The sequence below is a fragment of the Anomaloglossus baeobatrachus genome, chromosome 4 (genome assembly GCF_048569485.1).
Source record: "Anomaloglossus baeobatrachus isolate aAnoBae1 chromosome 4, aAnoBae1.hap1, whole genome shotgun sequence".
In the NCBI taxonomy this organism is placed as follows: Eukaryota; Metazoa; Chordata; class Amphibia; order Anura; family Aromobatidae; genus Anomaloglossus; species Anomaloglossus baeobatrachus.
The window spans coordinates 677,865,196-677,889,144 of NC_134356.1; the positions used below are offsets into that span (position 1 = coordinate 677,865,196).

The following is a 23,949-nucleotide window of genomic DNA, read 5'->3' on the forward strand; positions in this document are numbered from 1 at the left end:
CATATATACAAAGACAAAATTGTTGGTGATGTTGAGGTGATTTTAAGTTATAATGGTCAGATCTGGATTCCCAAAAATTCTCGTCATCACAGTATTGTTCAGAAGATTTCTTTATTGTAAAATTTTAAAAGATGACTCTTTCAAACACTGTGTGGAAATATGGCTTCAACTTTTTTTGGGGAGGTTTAAGTGGTTCCGTTTATGACATGAATGTAGAAAATGGTTGTATTTCCTAATTTTTCAAAAACAGGAACAAACTATTGACACCGAAGTGATTTGAACACACAACCTTCTGATCTGGAGTCAGACGCTCTACCGTTGCGCCACGAGGTCAGCTGAAAGTTAAGTGTTTGACAAGATTAAATCTGAACATTATTTGATTCTTTACCATTAGATGTTCCAGAAAGTAACTACTTTTACGCACCATCATGAAACGACATAAACAAGGATGATTGAGCATCTTAATCTTAATATTCAGGGATTTCCAGTTTAAGATCGGAATCTAGAAATTATCATCTTTGTGATTCCAGGAGTCAGGCACACGAATGTTACATCAAAAGATAAAGTTAGAAACATATGTCAGTTTATTTTTGCCAGGAACATTTCATTTAGAAAAATGCTTGTTTCATAAAGATTGGAAATTTTTTAAATATCATTTGTATAGACTTTTTCATTCTTTTAGCCATACTCCAAAACTACAAAAACAAGAATGAGTTAACATATTGCTATTAGGAAGAATGGTTTACATTTCACATTCAGAATCTAGTTGAGGACCATGTTTCTTCATATGTAGAAAGACCAAATTGTTGGTTATGTCGAGGTGATTTTAAGTTATAATGGTCAGATCTGGATTCCCAAAAGTTCTCGTCATCACAGTATTGTTCAGAAGATTTCTTTCTTGTAAAATTTTAAAAGATGACTCAGACACTGTGTGGAAATATGGCTTCAACTTTTTTCAGGAGGTTTAAGTGGTTCCGTTTATGACATGAATGTAGAAAATGGTTGTATTTCCTTATTTTTCAAAAACCGGATCAGACGATTGACTACGACGTGATTTGAACACGGAACCTTCTGATTAGGAGTCAGACGCGCTACCATTGCGCCTCGAGGTCAGCTGAAAAATAAATGTTTGACAAGATCAAATCTGAATATTATTTGATTCTTTACCACTAGATGTTCCAGAAAGTAACTACTTTTACGCACCATCATAAAACGACATAAACAAGGATGATTGAGCATCTTAATCTTAATATTCAGGGATTTGCAGTTTAAGATCGGAATCTAGAAATTATCATCTTTGTGATTCCATGAGTCAGGCACACGAATGTTACATCAAAAGATAAAGTTAGAAGCATATGTCAGTTTATTTTTGCCAGGAACATTTCATTTAAAAAAATGCTTGTTTCATAAAGATTGGAAAATTTTTATATATCATTTGTATAGACTTTTTTGTTCTTTGAGCCATACTCGAAAACTACAAGAATGAGCTAACATATTGCTATTAGGAAGAAAGGTTTACATTTCACATTCAGAATCTAGTTGAGGACCATGTTTCTTCATATATACAAAGACAAAATTGTTAGTGATGCTGAGGTGATTTTAAGTTATAATGGTCAGATCTGGATTCCCAAAAATTCTCGTCATCACAGTATTTTTCAGAAGATTTCTTTATTGTAAAATTTTAAAAGATGACTCTTTCAGAAACTGTGTGGAAATATGGCTTCAACTCTTTTCAGGAGGTTTAAGTGGTTCCGTTTATGACATGAATGTAGAAAATGGTTGTATTTCCTAATTTTTCAAATACAGGAACAGACTATTGACCTCGATGTGTTTTGAGCACACAACTTTCTAATCTGGAGTCAAGCGCGCTACCGTTGCGCCACCAGGTCAGCTGAAAGATAAGTCTTTGACAAGATTATATCTGAATATTATTTGATTCTTTACCATTAGATGTTCCAGAAAGTAACTACTTTTACGCATCATCATAAATCGACATAAACAAGGATGATTGACCATCTTAATATTCAGGGATTTCCAGTTTAAGATCGGAATCTAGAAATTATCATCTTTGTGATTCCAGGAGTCAGGCACACAAATGTTACATCAAAAGATAAAGTTAGAAACATATGTCAGTTTATTTTTGCCAGGAACATTTCATTTAGAAAAATGCTTGTTTCATAAAGATTGGAACATTTTTATATATCATTTGTATAGACTTTTTTATTCTTTTAGCCATACTCCAAAACTACAAACACAAGAATGAGTTAACATATTGCTGTTAGGAAGAAAGGTTTACATTTCACATTCAGAATCTAGTTGAGGACCATGTTTCTTCATATGTAGAAAGACCAAATTGTTGGTGATGTTGAGGTGATTTTAAGTTATAATGGTCAGATCTGGATTCCCAAAAGTTCTCGTCATCACAGGATTGTTCAGAAGATTTCTTTATTGTAAAATTTTAAAAGATGACTCTTTCAGACACTGTGTGGAAATATGGCTTCATCTTTTTTCAGGAGGTTTAAGTGGTTCCGTTTATGACATGAATGTAGAAAATGGTTGTATTTACTAATTTTTCAAAAACAGGAACAACCTATTGACCCCGACGTGATTTGAACACGCAACCTTCTGATCTGGAGTCAGACGCGCTACCGTTGCGCCACAAAGTCAGCTGAAAGATAAGTGCTTGACAAGATTAAATCTGAATATTATTTGATTCTTTACCATTAGATGTTCCAGAAAGTAACTACTTTTACGCACCATCATAAAACGACATAAACAAGGATGATTGAGCATCTTAATATTCAGGGATTTCCAGTTTAAGATTAGAATCTAGAAATTATCATCTTTGTGATTCCATGAGTCAGGCACACGAATGTTACATCAAAAGATAAAGTTAGAAACATATCTCAGTTTATTTTTGCCATAACATTTCATTTAGAAAAATGCTTGTTTCATAAAGATTGGAAAATTTTTATATATCATTTGTATAGACTTTTTTATTCTTTTGGCCATACTCCAAAACTACAAAAACAAGAATGAGTTAACATATTGCTATTAGGAAGAAAGGTTTACATTTCACATTCAGAATCTAGTTGAGGACCATGTTTCTTCATATATACAAAGACCAAATTGTTGGTGATGTTGAGGTGATTTTAAGTTATAATGGTCAGATCTGGATTCCCAAAAATTCTCGTCATCACAGTATTGTTCAGAAGATTTCTTTCTTGTAAAATTTTAAAAGATGACTCTTTCAGACACTGTGTGGAAATATGGCTTCAACTTTTTTCAGGAGGTTTAAGTGGTTCCGTTTATGACATGAATGTAGAAAATGGTTGAATTTTCTAATTTTTCAAAAACAGGAACAGACTATTGACGCCGACGTGATTTGAATACGCAACCTTTTGATCAGGAGTCAGACACGCTACTGTTGCGCCATGAGGTCAGCTGAAAGATAAGTGTTTGACAATATTAAATCTGATTATTATTTGATTCTTTAGCATTAGATGTTCCAGAAAGTAACTACTTTTACGCACCATCATAAAACGACATAAACAAGGATGATTGAGCATCTTAATCTTAATATTCAGGGATTTCCAGTTTAAGATCGGAATCTAGAAATTATCATCTTTGTGATTCCATGAGTCAGGCACACGAATGTTACATCAAAAGATAAAGTTAGAAACATATGTCAGTTTATTTTTGCCAGGAATATTTCATTTAGAAAAATGCTTGTTTCATAAAGATTGGAACATTTTTATATATCATTTGTATAGACTTTTTTTATTCTTTTAGCCATACTCTAAAACTACAAGAATGAGTTAACATATTGCTATTAGGAAGAAAGGTTTACATTTCTCATTCAGAATCTAGTTGAGGACCATGTTTCTTCATATATACAAAGACAAAATTGTTAGTGATGTTGAGGTGATTTTAAGTTATAATGGTCAGATCTGGATTCCCAAAAATTCTTGTCATCACAGTATTGTTCAGAAGATTTCTTTATTGTAAAATTTTAATAGATGACTCTTTCAGACACTGTGTGGAAATATGGCTTCAACTTTTTTCGTGAGGTTTAAGTAATTCCGTTTATGACATGAATGTAGAAAATGGTTGTATTTCCTAATTTTTCAAAAACAGAAACAGACGATTGACCACGACGTGATTTGAACGCGCAACCTTCTGATGTGGAGTCAGACGCGCTACCGTTGCGCCACGAGGTCAGCTGTAAGATAAGCGTTTGACAAGATTAAATATGAATATTATTTGATTCTTTACTAGAGATGAGCGAACCGGTCCCGGTTCGGCTCGAGGTCGGTTCGCCGAACTTAGGCCCCGTTCGAGTTCGGTTCGTCGAACGTTCGACGAACCGAACTCGAACCGCATAGGAAACAATGGCAAGCATTCACAAACACATAAAAAACACCTAGAAAACACCCTCAAAGGTATTCAAAAGGTGACAAACAACTCACAACACAACACAAACACATGGAAAAGTGACAAGGACATATACTCATGCGAAAACAAAAGAGCAGGACAAGGAAAAAAATGAGACACAGATATAGGCATGGCACGCCCTTCTAAAATCATGTAAAACACCGCAAGGTGACTCCAAGCGGAGTCTCCCTTTTTTCCAAAAATTGGGCCACACAGACACTCTCCCCTTCAGTGGCAGCACTTGTGCCCCAGTTGTACACTTCACATCTAGATTTGCATCGAGCACATTCAAAAATACGCCATAATTAACCGTCCCTAGGATGACACCGGGATAGGTAAAAGTCTTTGCTGAACCATGACTTGTTCATCTTGGCTCCTTTTAAAAAACACAGCAAGCAAGGGTTACTCCAAGCGGAGTCTCCCTTTTTTCCAAACATTGGGCCCCACACACACCCACCTCTTCAGTGGCAGCAGTTGTGCCCCAGTTGTACACTTCACAGCTAGATTTGCATCAAGCACATTCAAAAATACGCCATAATTAACCGTCCCCAGGATGACACCGGGGTAGGTAGCAAAGTCTTTCCTGATCCCAGCTCTGTTCATCTTGGCTCCTTTTAAAAAACACATCAAGCAAGGGTTACTCCAAGCGGAGTCTCCCTTTTTTCCAAAAATTGGGCCCCACACACACCCACCCCTTCAGTGGCAGCACTTGTGCCCCAGTTGTACACTTCACAGCTAGATTTGCATCGAGCACATTCAAAAATACGCCATTCTTAACCGTCCCCAGGATGACACCGGGGTAGGTAAAAGTCTTTGCTGAACCATGACTTGTTCATCTTGGCTCCTTTTAAAAAACACAGCAAGCAAGGGTTACTCCAAGCGGAGTCTCCCTTTTTTCCAAAAATTGGGCCCCACACACACCCACCCCTTCAGTGGCAGCAGTTGTGCCCCAGTTGTACAATTCACAGCTAGATTTGCATCAAGCACATTCAAAAATACGCCATAATTAACCGTCCCCAGGATGACACCGGGGTAGGTAGCAAAGTCTTTCCTGATCCCAGCTCTGTTCATCTTGGCTCCTTTTAAAAAACACATCAAGCAAGGGTTACTCCAAGCAGAGTTTCCCTTTTTTCCAAAAATTGGGCCCCAAACACACCCACCCCTTCAGTGGCAGCAGTTGTGCCCTAGTTGTACACTTCACAGCTAGATTTGCATCAAGCACATTCAAAAATATGCCATTCTTAACCGTCCCCAGGATGACACCGGGGTAGGTAAAAGTCTTTGCTGAACCATGACTTGTTCATCTTGGCTCCGTTTAAAAAACACAGCAAGCAAGCATTACTCCAAGCGGAGTCTCCCTTTTTTCCAAAAATTGGGCCCCCATACACACCCACCCCTTCAGTGGCAGCAGTTGTGCCCCAGTTGTACACTTCACAGCTAGATTTGCATCGAGCACATTCAAAAATACGCCATTCTTAACCGTCCCCAGGATGACACCGGGGTAGGTAAAAGTCTTTGCTGAACCATGACTTGTTCATCTTGGCTCCTTTTAAAAAACACAGCAAGCAAGGGTTACTCCAAGCGGAGTCTCCCTTTTTTCCAAAAATTGGGCCCCACACACACCCACCCCTTCAGTGGCAGCAGTTGTGCCCCAGTTGTACACTTCACAGCTAGATTTGCATCGAGCACATTCAAAAATACGCCATAATTAACCGTCCCCAGGATGACACCGGGGTAGGTAAAAGTCTTTGCTGAACCATGACTTGTTCATCTTAGCTCCTTTTAAAAAACACAGCAAGCAAGGGTTACTCCAAGCGGAGTCTCCCTTTTTTCCAAAAATTGGGCCACACACACACCCACCCCTTCAGTGGCAGCACTTGTGCCCTAGTTGCAAACAGGATGTTTTGATTTGCATCAAGCACATTCCAAATCCACAAGCATTTACTCTCCCCAGGATGACACAGGGGTAGTAAATTCCTTCTGGATCCATGACTTGTTCATTTTGATGAACATCAGTCTGTCCACATTGTCACTGGACAGACGCGTGCGCTTATCTGTCAGCACACACCCAGCAGCACTGAAGACACGTTCAGAGACAACGCTGGCAGCTGGACACGACAAAATCTCCAAGGCGTAACTGGATAGCTCTGGCCATTTTTCTAGATTTGAAGCCCAAAATGAGCAAGGCTCCATTTGCAAAGTCATGGCATCGATGTTCATTTGGAGATACTCCTGTATCATCCTCTCCAGCCGTTGACTATGTGTCAGACTTGTTGTCTCTGGTGGCCTTGCAAAGGAGGGTCTAAAAATATTATGAAAAGATTCCATAAAATTGCTGTTACCAGCACCAGATACGGTCCTACTGGTACGGGTAGACTGTTGAAGATGACGAGACCGTCCCATGTTTGGCAAGTTACAACTGGGAGAATCACTACCTGCACCTGAACGGTTGTTTGGTGGAAAAGCCGAGCTAAGATCGAGTAACAGCTTCTGCTGATACTCCTGCATACGTGCGTCCCTTTCTATGGCTGGAATTATGTCACAAAATTTGGACTTGTACCGGCAATCTAATAGTGTGGCAATCCAGTTGTCATCATCACTTCTAATTTTGACAATACGAGGGTCATGTTGGAGGTAGTGCAACAAGAAGGCACTTATGTGTCTTGCGCAGCCATGCGGACCAAGTCCACGCTGTGTTTGTGGCATAGAGGTGCTAACCGTTCTTTCTTCCTCTGACAACTCCCCCCAACCTCTTTCAACAGAAATTTGACCAAGGTCTCCCTCATCCGCTGAGTCTTCCATGTCCATGGACAGTTCGTCCTCCATTTCTTCATGTTGTCCTGCACCTTCCTCAACATTTAGCCTGCTACCATGCGCCCTTGTTTATCCCTGTCCCCCATGGTCCCATGCCTGCCGCGTTGGTGATGATGAACGTCTGGACCTTGGTAATGTTGTTGTCCCTTGCGCATATGAATCCTCCTGTAGTTCCTCCCCTTCCTGTTGTCCCACCCCCTGACTCCGAATAGTGTTTAGCGTGTGCTCCAGCATGTAAATGACTGGAATTGTCATGCTGATAATGGCATTGTCAGCGCTAAACATATTCGTCGCCATGTCGAAACTGTGCAGAAGGGTGCATAGGTCCTTGATCTGAGACCACTCCATCAGGGTGATCTGCCCCACCTCTGCATCTCGTTGGCCCGGGCTATACGTCATGACATATTGCACCAGGGCTCGGCGGTGCTGCCACAGTCGCTGTAACATGTGGAGAGTTGAATTCCAGCGTGTCGCCACATCGCATTTCAGGCGATGAACCGGCAGGCCGAAAGACTTCTGGAGCGATGCAAGTCGCTCAGCTGCGGCGCTTGAATGGCGGAAGTGAGCAGACAGTTTTTGTGCCCTGTTCAGAAGGCCATCTAGGCCGGGATAGTGTGTTAAAAATTGCTGGACAACAAGGTTCAACACGTGAGCCATACAAGGCACGTGTGTCACCTTGCCCAGGCGAAGGGCGGCACCCAGGTTTGCAGCATTGTCACACACGGCCTTACCAGGCTGCAGGTTGAGCGGAGACAACCATTTATTAAACTCGGACCGCAGAGCTGACCACAACTCCTCAGCTGTGTGACTCTTATTCCCAAGACATGTCAAGCTAAAGACCGCCTGATGCCGTTGCGCTCTGCTGCCAGCATAGTAATGAGGCGTGCGTGATTCCTTCTGCGCAGTGAGAACGCTGGTGGCCTGACCAGGCAGGCTTGGGGTGGAGGTGGAGGACCCAGATGAGGTGGAGGAGGCAGAAGCAGTGGCGCAACTTGGACAGACAGAGGATTGACACACAAGTCGTGGGGACGGCAAGACTTGTGCAGCAGCCCCTTCAACATCTATCACCATAGTTACCCAGTGCCCAGTCAGTGACATGTAACGTCTCTGTCCATGCTTACTGGTCCAAGTATCGGTGGTGAAATGCACCCATTCACACACAGAGTTTCTCAAGGAAGCGGTGATGTTGTGTGCGACATGCTGGTGTAGCGCGGGCACACCTTTCTTAGAGAAGTAGTGGCGACTAGGCATATGGTACTGGGGCACAGCGACAGACATAAGGTCTCTAAAATCCTGTGTGTCCACCAGGCGGAAAGGCAGCATTTCGGTAGCCAAGAGCTTACAGAGGGATAGAGTCAACCTCTTAGCTTTGTCATGGGTCGCAGGAAGTGGCCTTTTATTTGACCACATCTGAGGGACAGAGATCTGGCTGCTGTGTGTAGACGGTGTTAAGTAGGGTGTCCCTGGAAAAATGCAGGTTTGTGAGGAAAGTGCAGGCGGAGACATGATGTTGCCTTCATCCAACGTTGGTGCTATCGATGTCTGAGAGAGCTGTACACACTCACTTGTTTCCCCTTCCAAACCAACTGACGACCTACCAAGCAAAGTGCCTGTTGCGGTTACAGTGGTGGAAGTTGTGCGTGGAAAAACAGGTGTGACAGCTGTCCCCACAGTCCTAGAAGATGAAGAGCGCGCGGATGCACTGGAAGGGGCAGGCGGTGGATGGTTCGCTCCGCTAGGCCGCATTGCAGCAAGGTGAGCTTCCCACCGGGACATATGATATTTATTCATGTGACGATTCATGGAAGAAGTTGTCAAACTGCTGAGGTTTTGACCTCTACTAATAGAACCATGACAAATTTTACAGCTCACATAATTTGGGCGATCCTTTGCTATGTCAAAAAAGGACCAGGCTAGGCAAGGCTTAGAGGGCATGCGACCTTTTGATCCACCCCGACTAGTGCTCAGAGGCAGAGTGGTGGCTGAGAATGCTGTTGTAGACGTGCTACCAGTGCTCCGACTCTGTCCAGGAAGGCGCAAGGTAACTTCGTCATCAGTTGCATCCTCCTCCACCACCTCTGTTGACCTCCTCGAGTGCCTGACTGTGGGTTGACAGTAGGTGGGATCTAGAACTTCATCATCAATTGTTGTGTTTGCACTCCCCTCCCCCTCAGACTGAGCCTCTTCTTGCCCTGACCGAATATTTAAGTTGTCATCCCAATCGGGTATCTGCGTCTCATCTTCATCAGTATGTTCCTCATTGTCTATAACCACAGGTGTTACAGTTTGTGACAAAGGGTCAACATTATGCTCAGAAACTTGGTCCTCACGGCCTGAATCAGAGTCACAAAGGTTCTGGGCATCACTGCAGACCATTTCATGTTCTCTACTAACTGTAGTTTGGGAGCAGACCTCTGATTCCCAGGCTATAGTGTGACTGAACAGCTCTGCAGACTCAGTCATCTCAGTTCCACCATACTGTGCAGGGCTGATGGAGACTTCAGAGCTGGGAGAAAGCAAGTTTGATTGGGATGACAACTCAGAGGACTGCTGTTTTTTGGATGCGGTACTTGAAGTGGCTGAGAGGGCACTTGTTGGACCACTTGAGATCCATTCAAGAATTTTCCTTTTTTGGCCATCATCTACCTTTGTTCCTGTTGTTCGTGTCCGTAAAAAAGGGAGCACATCGGATTGTCCACAGTAAGTAGTAGACATCTTACTTTTGCTGGTAGATGGTCTATCTTCAGCAGATGATAATGGAGCTTTGCCACCTTCCCCACGGACAAAACCTTTTTTTCCTTTTCCACCATGCCTCTTCCCCTTTCCACCAGCATCTGTCATTTTGCCACTCATGTTGATTGCGACAAGATTGTGCACTGAAAATGTGGTAGTAAAAATTGAGAGGTGGTGTAGATTGCAGCGGTGGTCTAGCTTTATTAACAGCAGAATAATAAAGAATAAATATCCCTGACAATGCAACTACGGCCCTTAAACTGGCAGCATAAATTGCTAGTATAATGGATTAGTAACTATGAGTTGGAGTGTGCAATGCAGGCAGACGTGCTGCAAATGTCTTTGCACTAGTGTGACTAGACAAAAGTCCAATAGCCACGTTTAGGATGCCACTAGGTACACTGAGTGTTTGCTAGTATAATGGCTTAGTTATAATGAGTTGGAGTGTGCAATGCAGACAGACGTGCTGCAAATGTCTTTGCACTAGTGTGACTAGACAAAAGTCCAATAGCCACGTTTAGGATGCCACTACGTACACTGAGTGTTTGCTAGTATAATGGCTTAGTTATAATGAGTTGGAGTGTGCAATGCAGACAGACGTGCTGCAAATGTCTTTGCACTAGTGTGACTAGTCAAAAGTCCAATAGCCACGTTTAGGATGCCACTAGGTACACTGAGTGTTTGCTAGTATATTGGCTTAGTTATAATGAGTTGGAGTGTGCAATGCAGACAGACGTGCTGCAAATGTCTTTGCACTAGTGTGACTAGACAAAAGTCCAATAGCCACATTTAGGATGCCACTAGGTACACTGAGTGTTTGCTAGTATAATGGCTTAGTTATAATGAGTTGGAGTGTGCAATGCAGGCAGAGGTGCTGAAAATGTCTTTGCACTAGTGTGACTAGACAAAAGTCCAATAGCCACGTTTAGGATGCCACTAGGTACACTGAGTGTTTGCTAGTATAATGGCTTAGTTATAATGAGTTGGAGTGTGCAATGCAGGCAGACGTGCTGCAAATGTCTTTGCACTAGTGTGACTAGACAAAAGTCCAATAGCCACGTTTAGGATGCCACTAGGTACACTGAGTGTTTGCTAGTATAATGGCTTAGTTATAATGAGTTGGAGTGTGCAATGCAGACAGACGTGCTGCAAATGTCTTTGCACTAGTGTGACTAGACAAAGGTCCAATAGCCACGTTTAGGATGCAACTAGGTACACTGAGTGTTTGCTAGTATAATGGCTTAGTTATAATGAGTTGGAGTGTGCAATGCAGACAGACGTGCTGCAAATGTCTTTGCACTAGTGTGACTAGACAAAAGTCCAATAGCCACGTTTAGGATGCCACTAGGTACACTGAGTGTTTGCTAGTATAATGGCATAGTTATAATGAGTTGGAGTGTGCAATGCAGACAGACGTGCTGCAAATGTCTTTGCACTAGTGTGACTAGACAAAAGTCCAATAGCCACGTTTAGGATGCCACTAGGTACACTGAGTGTTTGCTAGTATAATGGCATAGTTATAATGAGTTGGAGTTTGCAATGCAGACAGACGTGCTGCAAATGTCTTTGCACTAGTGTGACTAGACAAAAGTCCAATAGCCACGTTTAGGATGCCACTAGGTACACTGAGTGTTTGCTAGTATAATGGCTTAGTTATAATGAGTTGGAGTGTGCAATGCAGACAAACGTGCTGCAAATGTCTTTGCACTAGTGTGACTAGACAAAAGTCCAATAGCCACGTTGAGGATGCCACTAGGTACACTGAGTGTTTGCTAGTATAATGGCTTAGTTATAATGAGTTGGAGTGTGCAATGCAGACAGACGTGCTGCAAATGTCTTTGCACTAGTGTGACTAGACAAAAGTCCAATAGCCACGTTTAGGATGCCACTAGGTACACTGAGTGTTTGCTAGTATAATGGCTTAGTTATAATGAGTTGGAGTGTGCAATGCAGACAGACGTGCTGCAAATGTCTTTGCACTAGTGTGACTAGACAAAAGTCCAATAGCCACGTTAAGGATGCCACTAGGTACACTGAGTGTTTGCTAGTATAATAGCTTAGTTATAATGAGTTGGAGTGTGCACTGCAGACAGACGTGCTGCAAATGTCTTTGCACTAGTGGGACTAGACAAAAGTCCAATAGCCACGTTTAGGATGCCACTAGGTACACTGAGTGTTTGCTAGTATAATGGCTTAGTTATAATGAGTTGGAGTGTGCAATGCAGACAGACGTGCTGCAAATGTCTTTGCACTAGTGTGACTAGACAAAAGTCCAATAGCCACGTTAAGGATGCCACTAGGTACACTGAGTGTTTGCTAGTATAATAGCTTAATTATAATGAGTTGGAGTGTGCAATGCAGACAGACGTGCTGCAAATGTCTTTGCACTAGTGTGACTAGACAAAAGTCCAATAGCCACGTTTAGGATGCCACTAGGTACACTGAGTGTTTGCTAGTATAATGGCTTAGTTATAATGAGTTGGAGTGTGCAATGCAGGCAGACGTGCTGCAAATGTCTTTGCACTAGTGGGACTAGACAAAAGTCCAATAGCCACGTTTAGGATGCCACTAGGTACACTGAGTGTTTGCTAGTATAATGGCTTAGTTATAATGAGTTGGAGTGTGCAATGCAGACAGACGTGCTGCAAATGTCTTTGCACTAGTGTGACTAGACAAAAGTCCAATAGCCACGTTTAGGATGCCACTAGGTACACTGAGTGTTTGCTAGTATAATGGCTTAGTTATAATGAGTTGGAGTGTGCAGAGGACAGAAGGGTACAGTGCCAGGGTTGTGGGGCTATGGGTAGAGGAAAGGAAGCCTGCCTTTCTATTCCCTCCTAATGGGGAAACGCAGCGATGAAATCCCTGACCTTAGCTACACAGACGCTGTGTCTGTTTTCAGGACCTGTCACCTATGGCTCTGACCCTGCCGGTACGAGCCCTTAAAAGGACTTATAGAAAGTGCTATCCCTAAGCTGTCCAGCGCTGTGTATGGAGTGCATACAGCAGTATCGGCGATAGGACAAAGGACGGAGCTGCGCCAGTGATGTCTGACACCAAGGACGCAGAAGGCAGATAATGGCGTGCTGGAGGAAAATGTCCGGTTTTATAATGCAGGGACATGTGACATGGACATCCTATCACACATGCCGTTGCTTCTCTGGCTAAAAGTCCACTTAGCTGTGTGTGTCTGGGATTGGCTGACATGCTGGCCTGCCCCACAAGACGCGCGCGCTTAGGGAAGGAAGACAGGGAAAAAAAAAAAAAATGGCGTTCGCCATTATACAAACAGCAGTGATCTGAAGGCGCTGTTCACGCACACTATACACTGAAATTTCATAATAGTGTGAGTCACAGAGTGACTCACACTATTACAGCGGAAAGCCAGCTAGGAATTAGCTGTTTTTTTGCTGCTAGAACCATTATCGAACGTTTCTAGAACTATCGAGCTTTTGCAAAAAGCTCGAGTTCTAGTTCAATCTTGAACAGGCCCCAAAATGACTCGAGCCTAGAACTGGAGAACCTCGAACCACGCTCAACTCTATTCTTTACCATTAGATGTTCCAGAAAGTAACTACTTTTACGCACCATCATAAAACGACATAAACAAGGATGATTGAGCATCTTAATCTTAATATTCAGGGATTTCCAGTTTAAGATCGAAATCTAGAAATGATCATCTTTGTGATTCCATGAGTCAGGCACACGAATGTTACATCAAAAGATAAAGTTAGAAACATATGTCAGTTTATTTTTGCCAGGAACATTTCATTTAGAAAAATGCTTGTTTCATAAAGATTGGAAATTTTTTATATATCATTTGTATAGACTTTTTTATTCTTTTAGCCATACTCCAAAACTACAAAAACAAGAATGAGTTAACATATTGCTATTAGGAAGAAAGGTTTACATTTCACATTCAGAATCTAGTTGAGGACCATGTTTCTTCATATATACAAAGACCAAATTGTTGGTAATGTTGAGGTGATTTTAAGTTATAATGGTCAGATCTGGATTCCCAAAAATTCTCGTCATCACAGTATTGTTCAGAAGATTTCTTTATTGTAAAATTTTAAAAGATGACTCTTTCAGACACTGTGTGGAAATATGGCTTCAACTTTTTTCAGGAGGTTTAAGTGGTTCCGTTTATGACATGAATGTAGAAAATGGTTGTATTTCCTAATTTATCAATAACAGGAACAGACTATTGACCCCGACGTGCTTTGAACACACAACCTTCTGATCTGGAGTCAGACGCGCTACCATTGCGCCACGAGGTCAGCTGACAGATAAGTGTTTGACAAGATTAAATCTGAATATTATTTGATTCTTTAGCATTAGATGTTCCAGAAAGTAACTACTTTTACGCACCATCATAAAACGACATAAACAAGGATGATTGAGCATCTTAATCTTAATATTCAGGGATTTCCATTTTAAGATCGGAATCTAGAAATGATCATCTTTGTGATTCCATGAGTCAGGCACACGAATGTTACATCAAAAGATAAAGTTAGAAACATATGTCAGTTTATTTTTGCCAGGAACATTTCATTTAGAAAAATGCTTGTTTCATAAAGATTGGAAATTTTTTATATATCATTTGTATAGACTTTTTAATTCTTTTAGCCATACTCCAAAACTACAAAAACAAGAATGTTTTAACATATTGCTATTAGGAAGAAAGGTTTACATTTCATATTCAGAATCTAGTTGAGGACCATGTTTCTTCATATATACAAAGACCAAATTGTTGGTGATGTTGAGGTGATTTTAAGTTATAATGGTCAGATCTGGATTCAAAAAAACTTCTCGTCATCACAGTATTGTTCAGAAGATTTCTTTATTGTAAAATTTTAAAAGATGACTCTTTCAGACACTGTGTGGAAATATGGCTTCAACTTTTTTCAGGAGGTTTAAGTGGTTCCGTTTATGACATGAATGTAGAAAATGGTTGTATTTCCTAATTTTTCAAAAACAGGAACAGACTATTGACGACGACGTTCTTTGAACACGCAACCTTCTGATCTGGAGTCAGACGTGCTACCTTTGCGCCATGAGGTCAGCTGAAATATAAGAGTTTGACAAGATTAAATCTGAATATTATTTGATTCTTTACCATTAGATGTTCCAGAAAGTAACTACTTTTACGCACCATCAAAAAACGACATAAACGAGGATGATTGAGCATCTTAATCTTAATATTCAGGGATTTCCAGTTTAAGATCGGAATCTAGAAATTATCATCTTTGTGATTCCATGAGTCAGGCACACGAATGTTACATCAAAAGATAAAGTTAGAAACATATGTCAGTTTATTATTGCCAGGAACATTTCATTTAGAAAAATGCTTGTTTCATAAAGATTGGAAAATTTTTATATATCATTTGTATAGACTTTTTAATTCTTTTAGCCATACTCCAAAACTACAAAAACAAGAATGAGTTAACATATTGCTATTAGGAAGAAAGGTTTATATTTCACATTCAGAATCTAGTTGAGGACCATGTTTCTTCATATATACAAAGACCAAATTGTTGGTGATGTTGAGGTGATTTTAAGTTATAATGGTCAGATCTGGATTCCCAAAAATTCTCGTCATCACAGTATTGTTCAGAAGATTTCTTTATTGTAAAATTTTAAAAGATGACTCTTTCAGACACTGTGTGGAAATATGGCTTCAACTTTTTTCAGGAGGTTTAAGTGGTTCCGTTTATGACATGAATGTAATAAATGGTTGTATTTCCTAATTTTTCAAAAACAGGAACAGACTATTGACACTGACGTGATTTGAGCACGCAACCTTCTGATCTGGAGTCAGACGTGCTACCTTTGCGCCACGAGGTCAGCTGAAAGCTTAGTGTTTGACAAGATTAAATCTGAATATTATTTGATTCTTTACCATTAGATGTTCCAGAAAGTAACTACTTTTACGCACCATCAAAAAACGACATAAACGAGGATGATTGAGCATCTTAATCTTAATATTCAGGGATTTCCAGTTTAAAATCGGAATCTAGAAATTATCATCTTTGTGATTCAATGAGTCAGGCACACGAATGTTACATCAAAAGATAAAGTTAGAAACATATCTCAGTTTATTTTTGCCATAACATTTCATTTAGAAAAATGCTTGCTTCATAAAGATTGGAAAATTTTTATATATCATTTGTATAGACTTTTTTATTCTTTTAGCCATACTCCAGAACTACAAAAACAAGAATGAGTTAACATATTGCTATTAGGAAGAAAGGTTTACATTTCACATTCAGAATCTAGTTGAGGACCATGTTTCTTCATATATACAAAGACCAAAATGTTGGTAATGTTGAGGTGATTTTAAGTTATAATGGTCAGATCTGGATTCCCAAAAGTTCTCGCCATCACAGTATTGTTCAGAAGATTTCTTTATTGTAAAATTTTAAAAGATGACTCTTTCAGACACTGTGTGGAAATATGGCTTCAACTTTTTTCAGGAGGTTTAAGTGGTTCCAATTATGACATGAATGTAGAAAATGGTTGTATTTCCTAATTTTTCAAAAACAGGAACAGACTATTGACGCCGACGTGCTTTGAACACGCAACCTTCTGATCTGGAGTCAGCCGTGCTACCTTTACGCCACGAGGTCAGCTGAAATTTATGAGTTTGATAAGATTGAATCTGAATATTATTTGATTCTTTACCATTAGATGTTCCAGAAAGTAACTACTTTTACGCACCATCAAAAAACGACATAAACGAGGATGATTGAGCATCTTAATCTTAATATTCAGGGATTTCCAGTTTAAGATCGGAATCTAGAAATTATCATCTTTGTGATTCCATGAGTCAGGCACACGAATGTTACATCAAAAGATAAAGTTAGAAACATATGTCAGTTTATTTTTTGCCAGGAACATTTCATTTAGAAAAATGCTTGTTTCATAAAGAATGGAAAATTTTTATATATCATTTGTATAGACTTTTTTATTCTTTTAGCTATACTCCAAAACTACAAAAAGAAGAATGAGTTAACATATTGCTATTAGGAAGAAAGGTTTACATTTAACATCCAGAATCTATTTGAGGACCATGTTTCTTCATATATACAAAGACCAAATTGTTGGTGATGTCGAGGTGATTTTAAGTTATAATAGTCAGATCTGGATTCCCAAAAATTCTCGTCATCACAGTATTGTTCAGAAGATTTCTTTCTTGTAAAATTTTAAAAGATGACTCTTTCAGACACTGTGTGGAAATATGGCTTCAACTTTTTTCAGGAGGTTTAAGTGGTTCCGTTGATGACAAGAATGTAGAAAATGGTTGTATTTTCTAATTTTTCAAAAACAGGAGCAGACTATTGACCCCGACGTGATTTGAACACGCAACTTTCTGATCTGTAGTCAGACGCGCTACCGTTACGCCACGAGGTCAGCTGAAAGATAAGTGTTTGACAAGATTAAATCTGAATATTATTTGATTCTTTACCATTAGATGTTCCAGAAAGTAACTACTTTTACGCACCATCATAAAACGACATAAACAAGGATGATTGAGCATCTTAATCTTAATATTCAGGGATTTCCAGTTTAAGATCAGAATCTAGAAATTATCATCTTTGTGATTCCATGAGTCAGGCACACGAATGTTACATCAAAAGATAAAGTTAGAAACATATCTCAGTTTATTTTTGCCAGGAACATTTCATTTAGAAAAATGCTTGTTTCATAAAGATTGGAAAATTTTTATATATCATTTGTATAGACTTTTTTATTCTTTTAGCCATACTCCAAAACTACAAAAACAAGAATGAGTTAACATATTGCTATTAGGAAGAAAGGCTTACATTTAACATCCGGAATCTATTTGAGGACCATGTTTCTTCATATATACAAAAACCAAATTGTTGGTGATGTCAAGGTGATTTTAAGTTATAATGGTCAGATCTGGATTCCCAAAAATTCTCGTTATCACAGTATTGTTCAGAAGATTTCTTTATTGTAAAATTTTGAAAGATGACTCTTTCAGGCACTGTGTGGAAATATGGCTTCAACGTTTTTCAGGAGGTTTAAGTGGTTCTGTTTATGCCATGAATGTAGAAAATGGTTGTATTTCCTAATTTTTCAAAAACAGGAACAGACTATTGACCCCGACGTGATTTGAACACGCAACCTTCTAATATGGAGTCAGACGCGCTACCGTTGTGCCACGAGGTCAGCTAAAAGATAAGTGTTTGACAAGATAAAATCTGAATATTATTTGATTCTTTACCATTAGATGTTCCAGAAAGTAACTACTTTTACGCACCATCATAAAACGACATAAACAAGGATGATTGAGCATCTTAATCTTAATATTCAGGGATTTCCAGTTTAAGATCGGAATCTAGAAATTATCATTTTTGTGATTCCATGAGTCAGGCACACGAATGTTACATCAAAAGATAAAGTTAGAAATATATGTCAGTTTATTTTTTGCCAGGAACATTTCATTTAGAAAAATGCTTGTTTCATAAAGATTGGAAAATTTTTATATATCATTTGTATAGACTTTTTTATTCTTTTACCATACCCCAAAACTACAAAAACAAGAATGAGTTAACATATTGCTATTAGGAAGAAAGGTTTACATTTAACATCCAGAATCTATTTGAGGACCATGTTTCTTCATATATAAAAAGACCAAATTGTTGGTGATGTCGAGGTGATTTTAAGTTATAATAGTCAGATCTGGATTCCCGAAAATTCTCGTCATCACAGTATTGTTCAGAAGATTTCTTTCTTGTAAAATTTTAAAAGATGACTCTTTCAGACACTGTGTGGAAATATGGCTTCAACTTTTTTCAGGAGGTTTAAGTGGTTCCGTTGATGACAAGAATGTAGAAAATGGTTGTATTTTCTAATTTTTCAAAAACAGGAACAGACTATTGACCCCGACGTGATTTGAACACGCAACTTTCTGATCTGTAGTCAGACGCGCTACCGTTGCGCCACGAGGTCAGCTAAAAGATAAGTGTTTGACAAGATTAAATCTGAATATTATTTGATTCTTTACCATTAGATGTTCCAGAAAGTAACTACTTTTACGCACCATCATAAAACGACATAAACAAGGATGATTGAGCATTCTAATCTTAATATTCAGGGATTTCCAGTTTAAGATCGGACTCTAGAAATTATCATCTTTGTGATTCCATGAGTCAGGCACACGAATGTTACATCAAAAGATAAAGTTAGAAACATATCTCAGTTTATTTTTGCCAGGAACATTTCATTTAGAAAAATGCTTGTTTCATAAAGATTGGAAAATTTTTATATATCATTTGTATAGACTTTTTTATTCTTTTAGCCATACCCCAAAACTACAAAAACAAGAATGAGTTAAAATATTGCTATTAGGAAGAAAGGTTTACATTTAACATCCAGAATCTAGTTGAGGACCATGTTTCTTCATATATACAAAGACCAAATTGTTGGTGATGTCAAGGTGATTTTAAGTTATAATGGTCAGATCTGGATTCCCAAAAATTCTCGTCATCACAGTATTGTTCAGAAGATTTCTTTCTTGTAAAATTTTAAAAGATGACTCTTTCAGACACTGTGTTTAAATATGGCTTCAACTTTTTTCAGGAGGTCTAAGTGGTTCAGTTCATGACATGAATGTAGAAAATGGTTGTATTTCCTAATTTTTCAAAAACAGGAACAGACTATTGACCCTGACGTGATTTGAACACGCAACCTTCTGATCTGGAGTCAGACGCGCTACCGTTGCGCCACGAGGTCAGCTGAAAGATAAGTGTTTGACAAGATTAAATCTGAATATTATTTGATTCTTTACCATTAGATGTTCCAGAAAGTAACTACTTGTACGCACCATCATAAAACGACATAAACAAGGATGATTGAGCATCTTAATCTTAATATTCAGGGATTTCCAGTTTAAGATCAGAATCTAGAAATTATCATCTTTTTGATTCCATGAGTCAGGCACACGAATGTTACATCAAAAGATAAAGTTAGAAACATATCTCAGTTTATTTTTGCCAGGAACATTTCATTTAGAAAAATGCTTGTTTCATAAAGATTGGAAAATTTTTATATATCATTTGTATAGACTTTTTTATTCTTTTAGCCATACTCCAAAACTACAAAAACAAGAATGAGTTAACATATTGCTATTAGGAAGGAAGGCTTACATTTAACAACCGGAATCTATTTGAGGACCATGTTTCTTCATATATACAAAAACCAAATTGTTGGTGATGTCGAGGTGATTTTAAGTTATAATGGTCAGATCTGGATTCCCAAAAATTCTCGTCATCACAGTATTGTTCAGAAGATTTCTTTATTGTAAAATTTTAAAAGATGACTCTTTCAGGCACTGTGTGGAAATATGGCTTCAACTTTTCTCAGGAGGTTTAAGTGGTTCTGTTTATGCCATGAATGTAGAAAATGGTTGTATTTCCTAATTTTTCAAAAACAGGAACAGACTATTGACCCCGACGTGATTTGAACACGCAACCTTCTGATCTGGAGACAGACACGCTACCATTGCGCCACGAGGTCAGCTGAAAGATAAGTGTTTGACAAGATAAAATCTGTATATTATTTGATTCTTTACCATTAGATGTTCCAGAAAGTAACTACTTTTACGCACCATCATAAAACGACATAAACAAGGATGATTGAGCATCTTAATCTTAATATTCAGGGATTTCCAGTTTAAGATCGGAATCTAGAAATTATCATTTTTGTGATTCCATGAGTCAGGCACACGAATGTTACATCAAAAGATAAAACTAGAAATATATGTCAGTTTATTTTTTGCCAGGAACATTTCATTTAGAAAAATGCTTGTTTCATAAAGATTGGAAAATTTTTATATATCATTTGTATAGACTTTTTTATTCTTTGAGCCATACCCCAAAACTACAAAAACAAGAATGAGTTAACATATTGCTATTAGGAAGAAAGGTTTACATTTAGCATCCAGAATCTATTTGAGGACCATGTTTCTTCATATATACAAAGACCAAATTGTTGGTGATGTCGAGGTGATTTTAAGTTATAATAGTCAGATCTGGATTCCCGAAAATTCTCGTCATCACAGTATTGTTCAGAAGATTTCTTTCTTGTAAAATTTTAAAAGATGACTCTTTCAGACACTGTGTGGAAATATGGCTTCAACTTTTTTCAGGAGGTTTAAGTGGTTCCGTTGATGACAAGAATGTAGAAAATGGTTGTATTTTCTAATTTTTCAAAAACAGGAACAGACTATTGACCCCGACGTGATTTGAACACGCAACTTTTTGATCTGTAGTCAGACGCGCTACCGTTGCGCCACGAGGTCAGCTGAAAGATAAGTGTTTGACAAGATTAAATCTGAATATTATTTGATTCTTTACCATTAGATGTTCCAGAAAGTAACTACTTTTACGCACCATCATAAAACGACATAAACAAGGATGTTTGAGCATCTTAATCTTAATATTCAGGGATTTCCAGTTTAAGATCGGAATCTAGAAATTATCATCTTTGTGATTCCATGAGTCAGGCACACGAATGTTACATCAAAAGATAAAGTTAGAAACATATCTCAGTTTATTTTTGCAGGAACATTTCATTTAGAAAAATGCTTGTTTCATAAAGATTGGAAAATTTTTATATATCATTTGTATAGACTTTTTTATTCTTTTAGCCATACCCCAAAACTACAAAAACAAGAATGAGTTAAAATATTGCCATTAGGAAGAAAGGTTTACATTTAACATCCAGAATCTAGTTGAGGACCATGTTTCTTCATATATACAAAGACCAAATTGTTGGTGATGTCGAGGTGATTTTAAGTTATAATGGTCAGATCTGGATTCCCAAAAATTCTCGTCATCACAGTATTGTTCAGAAGATTTCTTTCTTGTAAAGTTTTAAAAGATGACTCTTTCAGACACTGTGTTTAAATATGGCTTCAACTTTTTTCAGGAGGTCTAAGTGGTTCCGTTCATCACATGAATGTAGAAAATGGTTGTATTCCCTAATTTTTCAAAAACAGGAACAGACTATTGACCCCGACTTGATTTGAACACGCAACCTTTCGATCTGGAGTCAGACGCGCTACCGTTGCGCCACGAGGTCAGCTGAAACATAAGTGTTTGACAAGATTAAATCTGAATATTATTTGATTCTTTACCATTAGATGTTCCAGAAAGTAACTACTTTTACGCACCATCATAAAACGACATAAAGAAGGATGATTAAGCATCTTATTCTTAATATTCAGGGATTTCCAGTTTAAGATCGGAATCTAGAAATTATCATCTTTGTGATTCCATGAGTCAGGCACACGAATGTTACATCAAAAGATAAAGTTAGAAACATATCTCAGTTTATTTTTGCCAGGAACATTTCATTTAGAAAAATGCTTGTTTCATAAAGATTGGAAAATTTTTATATATCATTTGTATAGACTTTTTTATTCTTTTAGCCATACCCCAAAACTACAAAAACAAGAATGAGTTAAAATATTGCCATTAGGAAGAAAGGTTTACATTTAACATCCAGAATCTAGTTGAGGACCATGTTTCTTCATATATACAAAAACCAAATTGTTGGTGATGTCGAGGTGATTTTAAGTTATAATGGTCAGATCTGGATTCCCAAAAATTCTCGTCATCACAGTATTGTTCAGAAGATTTCTTTATTGTAAAATTTTAAAAGATGACTCTTTCAGGCACTGTGTGGAAATATGGCTTCAACTTTTCTCAGGAGGTTTAAGTGGTTCTGTTTATGCCATGAATGTAGAAAATGGTTGTATTTCCTAATTTTTCAAAAACAGGAACAGACTATTGACCCCGACGTGATTTGAACACGCAAACTTCTGATCTGGAGTCAGACGCGCTACCGTTGCGCCACGAGGTCAGCTGAAAGATAAGTGTTTGACAAGATAAAATCTGAATATTATTTGATTCTTTACCATTAGATGTTCCAGAAAGTAACTACTTTTACGCACCATCATAAAACGACATAAACAAGGATGTTTGAGCATCTTAATCTTAATATTCAGGGATTTCCAGTTTAAGATCGGAATCTAGAAATTATCATCTTTGTGATTCCATGAGTCAGGCACACGAATGTTACATCAAAAGATAAAGTTAGAAACATATCTCAGTTTATTTTTGCCAGGAACATTTCATTTAGAAAAATGCTTGTTTCATAAAGATTGGAAAATTTTTATATATCATTTGTATAGACTTTTTTATTCTTTTAGCCATACCCCAAAACTACAAAAACAAGAATGAGTTAACATATTGCTATTAGGAAGAAAGGTTTACTATTAACAAACAGAATCTAGTTGAGGACCATGTTTCTTCATATATACAAAGACCAAATTGTTGGTGATGTCGAGGTAATTTTAAGTTATAATGGTCAGATCTGGATTCCCAAAAATTCTCGTCATCACAGTATTGTTCAGAAGATTTCTTTCTTGTAAAGTTTTAAAAGATGACTCTTTCAGACACTGTGTTTAAATATGGCTTCAACTGTTTTCAGGAGGTCTAAGTGGTTCCGTTCATGACATGAATGTAGAAAATGGTTGTATTTCCTAATTTTTCAAAAACAGGAACAGACTATTGACCCCGACGTGATTTGAACACGCAACCTTCCGACCTGGAGTCAGACGCGCTACCGTTGCGCCACGAGGTCAGCTGAAAGATAAGTGTTTGACAAGATTAAATCTGAATATTATTTGATTCTTTACCATTAGATGTTCCAGAAAGTAACTACTTTTACGCACCATCATAAAACGACATAAACAAGGATGATTGAGCATCTTAATCTTAATATTCAGGGATTTCCAGTTTAAGATCAGAATCTAGAAATTATCATCTTTGTGATTCCATGAGTCAGGCACACGAATGTTACATCAAAAGATAAAGTTAGAAACATATCTCAGTTTATTTTTGCCAGGAACATTTCATTTAGAAAAATGCTTGT

General features: G+C 38.3%; 12 non-coding genes across 12 annotated transcripts; all 12 read right to left on the reverse strand.

Moving 5' to 3' along the window:
• Positions 1–1,040: 1,040 nt before the first annotated feature.
• TRNAR-CCU (transfer RNA arginine (anticodon CCU)) lies at positions 1,041–1,112 on the reverse strand. The gene has a single exon. It is a non-coding gene; the product is annotated as a tRNA-Arg (tRNA).
• A 1,482-nt stretch (positions 1,113–2,594) lies between these two features.
• Positions 2,595–2,666, reverse strand: TRNAW-CCA (transfer RNA tryptophan (anticodon CCA)). The gene has a single exon. It is a non-coding gene; the product is annotated as a tRNA-Trp (tRNA).
• A 1,482-nt stretch (positions 2,667–4,148) lies between these two features.
• TRNAW-CCA (transfer RNA tryptophan (anticodon CCA)) lies at positions 4,149–4,220 on the reverse strand. Its single transcript has one exon. It is a non-coding gene; the product is annotated as a tRNA-Trp (tRNA).
• A 9,969-nt stretch (positions 4,221–14,189) lies between these two features.
• TRNAW-CCA (transfer RNA tryptophan (anticodon CCA)) lies at positions 14,190–14,261 on the reverse strand. Its single transcript has one exon. It is a non-coding gene; the product is annotated as a tRNA-Trp (tRNA).
• A 3,061-nt stretch (positions 14,262–17,322) lies between these two features.
• On the reverse strand, positions 17,323–17,394 carry TRNAC-ACA (transfer RNA cysteine (anticodon ACA)). The gene has a single exon. It is a non-coding gene; the product is annotated as a tRNA-Cys (tRNA).
• A 711-nt stretch (positions 17,395–18,105) lies between these two features.
• On the reverse strand, positions 18,106–18,177 carry TRNAW-CCA (transfer RNA tryptophan (anticodon CCA)). Its single transcript has one exon. It is a non-coding gene; the product is annotated as a tRNA-Trp (tRNA).
• Positions 18,178–18,888: 711 nt separating this feature from the next.
• TRNAC-ACA (transfer RNA cysteine (anticodon ACA)) lies at positions 18,889–18,960 on the reverse strand. The gene has a single exon. It is a non-coding gene; the product is annotated as a tRNA-Cys (tRNA).
• A 711-nt stretch (positions 18,961–19,671) lies between these two features.
• Positions 19,672–19,743, reverse strand: TRNAW-CCA (transfer RNA tryptophan (anticodon CCA)). The gene has a single exon. It is a non-coding gene; the product is annotated as a tRNA-Trp (tRNA).
• A 711-nt stretch (positions 19,744–20,454) lies between these two features.
• On the reverse strand, positions 20,455–20,526 carry TRNAW-CCA (transfer RNA tryptophan (anticodon CCA)). Its single transcript has one exon. It is a non-coding gene; the product is annotated as a tRNA-Trp (tRNA).
• A 712-nt stretch (positions 20,527–21,238) lies between these two features.
• On the reverse strand, positions 21,239–21,310 carry TRNAC-ACA (transfer RNA cysteine (anticodon ACA)). Its single transcript has one exon. It is a non-coding gene; the product is annotated as a tRNA-Cys (tRNA).
• Positions 21,311–22,803: 1,493 nt separating this feature from the next.
• Positions 22,804–22,875, reverse strand: TRNAW-CCA (transfer RNA tryptophan (anticodon CCA)). The gene has a single exon. It is a non-coding gene; the product is annotated as a tRNA-Trp (tRNA).
• A 711-nt stretch (positions 22,876–23,586) lies between these two features.
• TRNAW-CCA (transfer RNA tryptophan (anticodon CCA)) lies at positions 23,587–23,658 on the reverse strand. The gene has a single exon. It is a non-coding gene; the product is annotated as a tRNA-Trp (tRNA).
• Between the last annotated feature and the right edge of the window lie 291 nt (positions 23,659–23,949).